The sequence below is a fragment of the Grampus griseus genome, assembly GCF_964374135.1.
Source record: "Grampus griseus genome assembly, chromosome: 5".
Lineage (NCBI taxonomy): Eukaryota > Metazoa > Chordata > Mammalia > Artiodactyla > Delphinidae > Grampus > Grampus griseus.
Window position 1 is genome coordinate 89,640,644 of NC_138998.1, and position 11,097 is coordinate 89,651,740.

General features: G+C 44.7%; 1 protein-coding gene across 4 annotated transcripts in view; it reads right to left on the minus strand.

Annotated features, from left to right (window-relative positions):
- The window catches only part of BBX (BBX high mobility group box domain containing), a 280,826-nt gene extending 275,904 nt beyond the window's left edge, over window positions 1-4,922 (minus strand). For 3 of the 4 annotated variants that reach the window (XM_082654204.1, XM_082654203.1, XM_082654200.1), the window contains exons 1-2: window positions 3,680-3,737; window positions 1,477-1,548 (exon numbers count right to left, since the gene is read on the minus strand). The gene's annotated coding sequence lies outside the window, so the exon portion shown is untranslated. Of the gene's footprint in view, window positions 1-1,476; window positions 1,549-3,679; window positions 3,738-4,803 lie in introns of those variants that run through there. The other variant, XM_082654201.1, reaches the window with a different exon arrangement.
- Window positions 4,923-11,097: the final 6,175 nt, after the last annotated feature.

Below are 11,097 nucleotides of genomic sequence, written 5' to 3' on the forward strand. Positions count from 1 at the left end.
AGTGAACAAAATAACGTGCCTCACATGTATAAATGTGGTGTTCTTCAGTAATCAGGAATGCATTTTGAATACTCTTGCCATATGTTCAAAAATGAAAAACTTCTCTTGCAAAGAAGCTTTAAAAAAAAAAAATACGCTGAAATCCACATATTTTGGTGTGTATTAAATTCATCTTACAGACCCATCTCATTCTGACCACTCCAATTGGCCTGTTATGCATGTGACATATTAGGAGGCTCTTCTATCTGAAATAACACGATATTTTACATTCCATTAAAAAATGCTGGACACAGAACTTCTATTATATATCATCTAAGGTTCTCAACAATGTCAAAGTACATTTTGCTACCATACAGAAACTACCAGAAAGGCCTGGTCTTCAAAACTCAATTCCTCTCAATACTAAGACAATCTTTTAGTAACATACACAATATGCCAGCAAGCCAGGAAACAAAATAAGATCCCTTTGCTTTTTCTTTTATGGAAAACTGAATTCAAGTCCATTTTCATTCACAAAATACAGTCTGTCTTCATTATGGTAATATTACAAAGCACCAAAGCTGATTTACACGATTTCGTACAACCAGTTTTCTTAACGTATCAGCAACTTAAAGTACCTGAGGTGTTTCTGACAATGGAGGGGCAAAATTACACATTGGTTTTCTGCAAGTTTGGGCTCACCATGCGGCTTTCAAATGTTAAACCCTCAGTTTTCACCCAGAGGGTTACTTCTCACAACCACACTTTTAAGGCACTTACTGTCCCACATGTTATTTCACCAACTTTTCCATTTGGGAAGCATATATCTGAAAAAAGCACTTAGTGTCAGATTTCAAAGTTGCTATTTATTATATATACAGACTGTTAAAATGCACTCAATTTCTCCAAATATATAAATTTTGACAAAAATTACTATCAATTAGGACAGTTATTTGCCTTTTGAATCAAGCTGGTACACTAAATGCTAAATTTACTATATTGCCCAGTCCACCCTCCCCCCACTAAAAAGGTAACTGTCACAAACAGCACAAGTTCCCTAAGAAAGAGAGCCCAGGAAAGAGTAAGCAAATGTCAGTCACTGTAATTTAGAGAGGTCTTCTGAGCAATGACTCCTTGGGTTTTTAATAATTCTCTCTACTCACAAGCTACAATCTTTCTACAATATTATCTAGCATTAAATTTCCTAGGCCTTCAACTCTACGTAAAATTTTATTATCAATTAAAAAAGATAAGTTTTCAAATGACACTTGCAGGAAAATGTGAAATGCACATTTCAACTATCTTAAAATAATAATAACTATAGCTGAATTGTAAATACTAGAAATCATAAATTGACTTCTGCTATGGGAAACTTAGCAAGACAAGTTTCTGGGATGCTGCAAACCCAATAAGGCATCTTCTTATGTGTACAGTAAGAACCCTTATGTCATTACTAATACCATCCAGCTTCCCTGTATGAAGAGTTTGCATACTTACCCAGGAAGGCAAATGGAAAGTACACAGGGAGGAAGATGAACTGCAGCAAAGCCTTTGTCATATGATAGTGACCTATAAAGTATCAAATAAAGGTACATCATCAGTGTGGTAGAGCTCTACAACTGAGTCCCAACTCCTGCAACATCTGTGAAGGAAGGACCCCGAAACCCAGGAGTCCAGCTCCCCACCAACCCCTCCTTCTCACCATCCCCACCTCTACGCTCGAACTGTGGGGCAATAAAGGCAAAGAAGCTCCCTGTATTCAAAGGGCAGAGGCTGAGGGGAGGGTAGCCCAGCTGGCATTCTAGGGTGTCTCCAGCACACTTGCCCCCTACTCCCGGTATGTACAAGGCAGCTGATCCATCCTGCAAACCCAAAACCCACATCGTGATCATTCATCAACTTGCACAAGTGATCGCCGCCCCCAGGACAAATGCACCAGGAACCAAATCATGGCAATCGATAGGCAGTCCGAGCCTCCCCGTGCCCAGGAGCCGGCAGGAGGTAGCAGGGCGACGGCAGCAAATCCAGCAGATCCAGGTAGCGCAGCCCTCAGCCCTGCAGACCTGGGCGGCCACAAATGTCGCCCCAACGCCCGGCCCCGGTCACAATCCCGAGATTGGAGATCGGAACCGAGCGGGGAAACACATTCACCAGAGCCCCCGGCGTCAAGTGCAGGGCCACCAGGTCTTCGAGGTCGGGGTGGGGGGAGCTGGAAAACGGAGAGGGAGGAAGGGAGCGAGGGATCCCACCCCGGCTTTGTTGCTGGTCACCATCAAGTTTGCATCTTAGTACAAAATGTCGATCTTTAAGGCTGACAAGACAGAGGCAGAGGGAGAAAGAGAAAGGGAATAGAGTCCATCTTGCTTTGGGGAAGAGGGGGGAGAAAAAAAAATGAAGTGCAAAGCCCACACTCCGGGCGTAAAAGTCTGCTAAACACCGTTCCATAACGGAGGAGCAACGAGTGGGGTGTCCCCGTCCCCGTGCCCGCTCGAACTGGCGGCGGTCTGGACAGAAAACACCTCCTCCCTCTCCTCCTCTTCCTCCTCCTTCCCCTCCTCCTCCTCCTCCTCCTCCTCCTCCTCCCTCCCTCTCCTCCCTCTCCTCCTCCTCCCGCGGGCCCCGGCGAAGATCCCGCCGCCACCGCCGCTGCCTCCGCTGCCCCCCGGGGGGGCACAGCCGCTCCGCCCGGCGCTGCCATTCCGGGCTTGGACCGCGCGGCGCGCGTGGGGCCGGGAGTGGGGTGGCCGCGCGGAGACGTCCGCGCCGGGGACCCCCTGCGCCCCCTCGCCGCGGGCTGGCTACAAAAGTCGCGCGAGCCGAGGTGGCGGCGGCGCGCAGAAGAGGCGCGCGTGGGGGCCCCACGTCGCGAGTGGGCAACCCCAGGAGATGGCGAAGAACGCCCCTCCCCGCGCGGGGAAAGTACCCCGGTCCCCGGCAGCCCGGCGTCCGCGGCCGGGAGAGGAGAACTGGACGTGTCATTAGCAGGACAGGCAATGGTTTCAAAGCCCCAGGCCAATGACCATCAGCAGAGGCAGAGCTCGCTCCGTCCCCATCCCCCATCACCTCCACCCACCTTCCCCTTCGTACCCCCCCACCTCCACCCCACCTCGCGAAACTTTTCGGCGAGATCCACCTGGACTAATTTGTCCTCAAACAGTTAAAATATTGACTGGACCCTACACACCAGGAGGGAAGGAGAATGCACGCTTTATTTTCCTTTCTACCGAAAGGAAAGCAAAAAATAGCTTCTCTCTCCGTCTCTCCCTCTCCCCCCCACCCCTGTCGTACATGTTGTGTCTTAGCTTTTTGCATCGTTTCGTTTTACCTTCCTCATTTAGCTGAAATGATCGCGGATTATTTCACACATAAACGTGTTCCAGATTCCTGGATTCAGGGTCCTTGTAAATTACAGGACTCGGGTTTGGTCTCAGTTACGTTAAGTTTCATACAAGACCAAAAAATAAAAAAAATAATAATAATAAATTGCTGAGGGTGAGCGAGCGAGACGAGGTGGAGGAGGAAAAGAAACCTCGAGTCTGATTTCTGTAATTTACTAGCGACCCGGATCGCAGCAAATAACAGGGTAACACGAGTGTGGCTTAAGAGGGCTGGGGAGCTCTTTCTAGAGGCATCGACCCCATCCCCGGATAAAGGATCTGCAAGTTTTCTGTCATCGCGACCATGCAATGCCATCACTTACCTTCAGAAATAAGACTTTAAACAGCCAAGGCCTTCCTCCTCCCCTCCACCACCGCCCCCCCCCCCGCCAGCTTCGCTCTCTCCACCTTAAACTTATTGACACAACATAATCCCACATTCAAGCAAAATCCTGACACAGCCTCCCTCCTCCTCTTCCCCCTCCTCTCTTCCCTCCCGTTCTCTCGTTCGCTCTCCCTCTCGTCCTCTCCGGTTTTCTCTCGCTCTCTCTCTTGCCCTCACCCCCCGCCCCCGCCGGCTTTCCCTCCCTCTTCTCTCTCCCCTTCTCCCTCGCCCTCTTCCCCCTCTCCCCCTATTCTTCCTCCTAGCCACTCTGGCACTAAAACAGCACTTTCTCTACTCGCCGCGCATTTGGTTAGGGGTGGGGGGGTGAGAGGGCACCAATCTCCGGGGCCGGAACACCCAAATCCCAACTCTCCAGATGAACGAGCAACTGGGCTGCTGTTCCCGGTCACCGACGCAGACGAAACGTTCGATAAATCCACTGAGGGCTGGCTCCTTGTACCTTCCTCCCCTGCCCCGACTCCCCAGGCCCCACCTCCCCAGCAGCCGAGCCCAGGCTGGGCTCCACGTACTTTCGCCGAGATGAAGTTTGGGGCTCCCCAGGCGGCCAAGAGCCGCCCGCCGGCGTGAGGGCTCTGTTGTTGTTTTCCTCAGGCTGCTCCTGCCCGCGCCGCGGCTCCCGTGCCCCTCTCGGGCGGCGCTGCCTGTGTGCCGAGAGGTGCTGGTTGCAAACGCAGCCTGGCACCGGCTGGCCTACTACTCCCCAGCCCGGCCCCCAGCCTCCCGCCCGCAGGGCACTGCCTTCGCGCCCCCCGCTCGCCGCCGGCGCGGCCGCGGCGACCCTCGCCCCCGACCTCTCACGACCCAAAGTTTTGGCGGAGGGGTAAAGTGCCCGGGGAGCGGGCCGGCTGGCGGCGGCTCCGGACGCGCGGGGTTCCCTCCGTCTTCCTCAAGTCCAGCCTACCGGCTGCCGCCACAGCCGCCGCCGCCGCTGCTCCTGCCGCGGAGTCCTTGGGGCTGCAGCCCGGCGGCTCTCAAGTGAGTAGGAAAACAGAAAGTGCGGGGAGAGCGCCCGGGAAGGGCTGGGGATGGGGGGGCGCTTACCTCGCGGGCTCGCCGGGCGCGAGGGCGTGTGTGTGGCTCGCCCTCAGCGGCCAGTCAGGGGTTCTCTATGGGAAAGTGGAGAGAGAGGAGCTCGCGGAGCCGCTCTGCCTCCGCTTCACTGTACACTGCTCCACATACAGTACATGCAGCCAGGAGAGACTGAAAACACTCATTTTATATAAGGCAGCCTGCCATTGGTCCGCTCCGTGATGGACAGGCCGCGCGGCCAAACAGAAGGCCCGTTACACCCAAACACACGCACACATACACACATTTTACAGAGACACACAAAGATCATCACATTTTCTATTTTCTAATGTTCGGGACCTGTAGACAGTAGGAGAGGACAGGTAGAGAGGCCCAGCAGAGTGGGTTGCGAGCGAAAAACCCTGTTTGCACCAAGTTGCAAGGCTTGAAACTGGTGTCCTTTTGACTTGGGAGGGTTATAGTAATAAACTACAACTCCACTGGATATGGAAGTGAGGGGTTTTTTTTTTCTTTTTTTTTTTTTTAATCGTTGCCTTGTGGTGCCCCATGGAAGAGGCGTGCATTGTGTTATGATTTTACAGCCTGACCTGGCTAACAAGTGGCCAGGAAAGGCTTTTATCAGCTTGGATTTCTTTTGTCAATGGGTTAACTATCACATAGGCCAAAACAGTGCAAGATAAGTTTATTAGGACTGTAAGCACTGAGATTGTTAGTGCTTCATTCGTAGGTAAATTGAGAAAAATCAACACAACAATACACAGAAACAAAGATAAACATTTTGCTGAAATAGCCACTCTACTTTTAGCTGGTCAGAGGACTGCAGATCACCTGTGTTGGCATACAAACAGTGCTGTAAAGTAGAATAAGTCATGGAAGATCGGCTATTGCCCCTTTTCCTTAAAAATAGGCCTTTTGAATCAATATATGCAAGATATATATTTTGCATTTTATATATATATTTACTTTCCATATTTCACATCATATGTGAACATCACATGTTGGTTGACTTTGGGAGATGGAGAACCCAAGGGCTCTTCTTTCTAATTTTTTTTCTGTGATGCGTCTTTGACAGATTATATTTGACAGTCCTATATAAGCAAGTCAACAGGTTGCTGGGAAAAAAAACATAGCTGGAAACTAAGAGGAATAAATTCTAGACCCAACTCTTAAACTTGCTAAACAATCTTGAGCAACTACTTCAGCCTCTTTAATGCCCAGATTTGGTTTGGGGTTTTGTTTTCATTTTTTCTTTTAAGGTTAAAATAAGAAGCTTCTCCCAGTTTTACTTCACTAAATGTTTATTCAGCATCTACTGTGTACCAGGCATTACCATAGGCCCTAGATGTTTTCTTATGGTTCTTTCTGATTTAAGAGTCTGTGAATTATTCTTAAACACAAACATTTTGAAGATTAAATAAACATCATGATTTTATGGCCTAGATGCGTAGCTTTAAAACTTAAAGGGAAGCTGGATAAGAGAACTTATTTCAAATCCCGCTTTATTTCCTTGATGTTATCTTGAGATTTTTCTCTTACATCCATAAAGTTATCGAATGAGTGTGTATGTGCGTGTGTGTGTGAAAGACTGGGAACCAGAAACAGATACAGAGAAAATTTAAGTTTATGAAGTTTAGACAACAAACAGTGGTATTTAGAAATGTGATGTTTTGTTTATTTTTTAAAGGAAAATAAATTTTAAAAGGGAAAAGTATATAAAACCACAGCATTTTAAACTGATAATATTAAAGATTATATTAATGATGCTCTGCATTTAGTTGACGGAAGGAACAAAGTGTTCTTTATCCACATTACACACTGCTTTGAGATTGGTGCTAAGTATTGTTATCTCTATTTTATCCATCAGAGAAATGGGACTGCTCAAGATTACACAGAATACCAGTGAAGAAGGAACTTAAACCCAGGACTCTTTAATACCCAACATAGGTTTTAAATAACTTGACAGTCCTTCCTTCCAAATGACAAACTTCAGGGACAAGAGGCAGATAGAGGAAAAGCCAGAAAAACTTTCTCAGGATTTCACTATTCTCTTTTTTGAAGAGGAAAAAAAAAAAATCAGCACAAGTTGCTATATTTAGTTGCTGAGTGAAGTGCTGTGAATTATTTGCTAGTATATTCGTGTTATGAAAAATATGAAAGACCTGTCCATTCCCCACCCCTACCCCCAACCCCAGCCATAGGAAAACATTCTTTATTTCTTTATGGTCTCAAAGATTTTTTTTTTTTTGGTTGAAGTATACTTAGCTTAGCAGGATTATTTAGAGTTACATTTTCAAACTTTTAGATCACCCATTGCTATCAGTAAAACGTTTGGGTGAGTATCCTCAATATATGTATATTTCTGTATATGTTTTTAAAATGTACCACTACATGGATATATTATTTATTATTACAAAGCGTGCAATCACAGAAACTAAATGAAAAAGCGTGAAATAAAAATAAAAGTTAAGGGAATTCCCCGGCGGTCTAGTGGTTAGGGCTCACCGGGCCACGTTCGATCCCTGATTGGGGAACTAAGATCAGCAAGCCACGCGGTGCAGCCAAAAATATAATAAAATAGAAGTTAAATAAGAGTTTTAATATTTTCTCCCCACGCTCCTATGATATAGTCTTATCACGTGCCCCAGAGTTTTTGTATTCAAGTTTCGATACCTCTGACAGTACAAGGTACTAACTGACCAGGACTGATGCAAGGGAGCATGAAGAAGTGCATAGAAATGATTAGTTGCAAGTCATTACTGCTACTGGAAAACTGGTGGGTCCACAGAGCCTTTAGATTTGGATAACGGCACATTTTTTTAACACAAATTATATATTGGTGGTGTTTTGGGCATTATGTGGCAGTATAAGCCATCTTTCAGTACTCTTTTGCAGATCATTTATTGAGAAGGATCTATGTGCTAGGTAGGCACTGTGCATACCAGAATTTTGGAAAAGGAAAATTGCCTGCTCCTAGAAGTGATGGAATACAATTCCAGTCTCTTGTGTGATAGGTAAAGCCTTGCCAGGAAGTAAGGAGAAGAGGCTTAGAACTAAATGTAATGTAGCACTTTACCATTTATCATTTAGGGAAATACTTTTTAGAATTTTAATTATCTTATTTAAAAATAAATATCAAGAAATTTTAAATGCCAATAGTGCCCCAAAATTAAAAATATGAAAAATCATAGCTTTCAGGGAGTTTATTTAATTTTTATAATGTAGGGTTATGAAAAGAAAAATAACTGTTGGTTTCCTGAGTAAAATGGCATTCAAAAGGGTCTCCAAGAAAGCGTTTTTCCTTTCTTGTTTTCACATTTGATGGTCAATCACAGGTTGAACTCATGGTTAGCATATTCCTCTTTTTCATGGCCTTCACTGTCCATTTTCTTAATTTCATTTTGAATAAAATAATTTCAAAATAATTTGGGAAGAATAAATTTAAATATATGTGTAAATGTGCACATACAAGTGTTTATGTGCACATGTGTATATATCTATAAACAACTTTTTACTTCCTTATTTTACATTATTTCTTTATTCAGTCCTATTTCAAATCCTGATTTCACCACTTCCTAACTGTGTAACCTTGGACAAATTCCTTGATCGCGCCAAGACTCAGTTTCCTAGTTTGTAGGATAACAAGAGAAACCAAAAATGAAACAATCCATATAAAATGCTTAAACCTGGAACATACTGAACATTCAAAACATATTATTTTTACCTTTCACACATACAAGCCCATACAACTGCTTTACAGGATGTCTTCTAAGACTTAACCTTCACATCAAATGGAGCTTATAGAACTTGTTGCAACTTACTTGCCCAGTGTTTGCAATTTCCTTTTAGCCTGCATTCTACTAACTCCAGCATCTCTGCACATAAAAGGGATGTCAGCCTGATCCCAGCATAAAGCAAACATCCTATTGGGTGGCCATTATTAAGCACCTGAAAAGGCAAACTTGTAATAAATCATTTCTTGAAACAAGCCCTGCTTTGTGCATTGAAACTCTAGATAGTTGCAGAGAGGAGGGTCTGCCTTACATAACAATTTTTGACTTGTACTTGACCTTGCTGAGCTTCACTTTCTTTTCTCATATAAGAGAAAAATAGAGAAAATCACACCTATTTCCCCAAGGCCAATGCAAAGGGACTAGAAGTTCTAAAACTTGGACAGCTGGACCACTTCTCAGCACCAATGCAAAAATTCATAATCTTGAAGAGAACCAGCTTCTACTGGATCCCAACAGAGTTGGGGGTAGAAAGAAACAGAAAAACACCCTTTGGCTAGAGCAGTGCTAGCCAAATCATCTTGGAATTCCCTCTCTCTTGTGATCTTCTGTAGCATTTTATCTATATTACTCTTAAGGCATCCAAATGCCTTACCTTGTATTACATTATTTGTATGTTGATAGAGATCTCTATTTGATGGCAAACACCTTGAAGAAAATGATGATGTTTCATTCGTCGTTTTGTTTTCCAGCAGTCGCTAGCACAATAGCCTGTACATTGCCTAACACGTAACAGTAACTCAACAAAGATTTGTAAAACAAATGAACAAAACAAGCAAAAACAAACAATAAAAAGACTATAAATTTTAAAAAGAATCAGAGAGAATCTAGGGATGAGACAGGTGCCAGAGAACGTTGGGCGCCCCAGGTATATGGCGAACAGAACTTACATTATAGTCATCATAGGTTATACCCACATACTGTTTAAATTTTCTAAAGCACCTTTACATTTGAGATAGCCTGTCATACTCACTAAAATCCACGTGAGGTAGGTGAGACAGATAGAGGGAACTTCTTTTTAAAGATGAAAAACTGAAGCAGGGCGATTTCCCTGGTGGCGCAGTGGTTAAGAATCCACCTGCCAATGCAGGGGACAAAGGTTTGATCCCTGGTCCGGGAAGATCCCACATGCCGTGGAGCAACTAAGCCCGTGCACCACAAGTACTAAGCCTGTGCTCTAGAGCCCTCGAACCACAACTGCTGAGCCCGCGTGCTGCAACTACTGAAGCCCGCACGCCTAGGGCCTGTGCTCCGCAACAAGAGAAGCCAACACAATGAGAAGCCTGTGCACCGCACGGAAGAGTAGCCCCCGCTCACCGCAACTAGAGAAAGCCCGTGCGCAGTAAGGAAGACCCAACGCAGCCAAAAATAATAAATAAATTAAATAAATAAATTTATTTTAAAAAAATTGAAGCAGGGAAAGGTTAAATGATTCTCTCAATATTATACAGCCAGTAGCAGTGCTGGGGTAGTAGTAAGGTTCTAGACATCTAGTTCTGCAAGCTTTCTGCCTTAGGTAGCAGGCAGGGGAAGGGGGAGTTGCCAAGGCGTCACTTAAGGATCATACCATAAAAATAGTTCTCTAAGTGGATGATGATTTTACACTAATGGTTTTGATAATAAAGTCAGTTAGCACTAGCATTAGCATTAGACAGCCCTTCTAGCCACCATCTCATTAGAAGCTTCAACAACATCCCGAACAGGGAAGGTATACTGTGACACACCCAGCTCTTGGGAGCTCCTATCTTCCCAAGACAATCTATTTCATCTTCTGATGGTTTTGACCACGACAGAGTTCTTCCAAATCTTTAACATACCTTCTCTCCTCCTAAAATATACCTTCTCTCCTCCTAAGTGTTATTCAGTGCTCCTTTTTCTATTCCCTGGTTACCACATAGAACAATCTAATCCCTTTTCCATGTGCCACTTGAATTATGTGAAGACAGCTCTCATGACGGCCTCCTGCTTTGAGCTGTACCTTTTCCAGGTGAACAGTCCCGGTTCCTTAAATCATTCTTCCTATTCCTGATTCTTGGTCTTCTCTCAAACCCTGCCTATTGTCCTTCACATGGGATATCTAGAGCAGGTGGGGGCGGAGGCAGTTTGCAGTACAGCATGACCATGACTCCCTTCTCTCTGATACAAAATTTCTATTACTGCAATCTAAGATGGAACTCGCTTTTTTGGCAGTCACATCACTCTGCTGACCGTTATTGTGCTTATTCTCCAAAAAAACTTTTTGTTTGAAATGTGGACTGTTAAGCCATGTCTCCTCCATTCTATTATACGATGTATTTTGGGGAAACTGAGGCATAGGCTTTTATAACCCTGTGGTTGTATAGTGGTTAAGATTCAAGGCTTTGGAGTTAAAACAACATGAGTTCAGAGCTTGGATGCAGTAGTTACTAATTTGTGTGGACAAATTTTACAACCTGTCTTTGCTTCAGTTCTTCATGTGTAAAGGGGAGGGTAATATGTAACTCATAAGGTTATTAAAAGAATTTGATAAAAATAATGT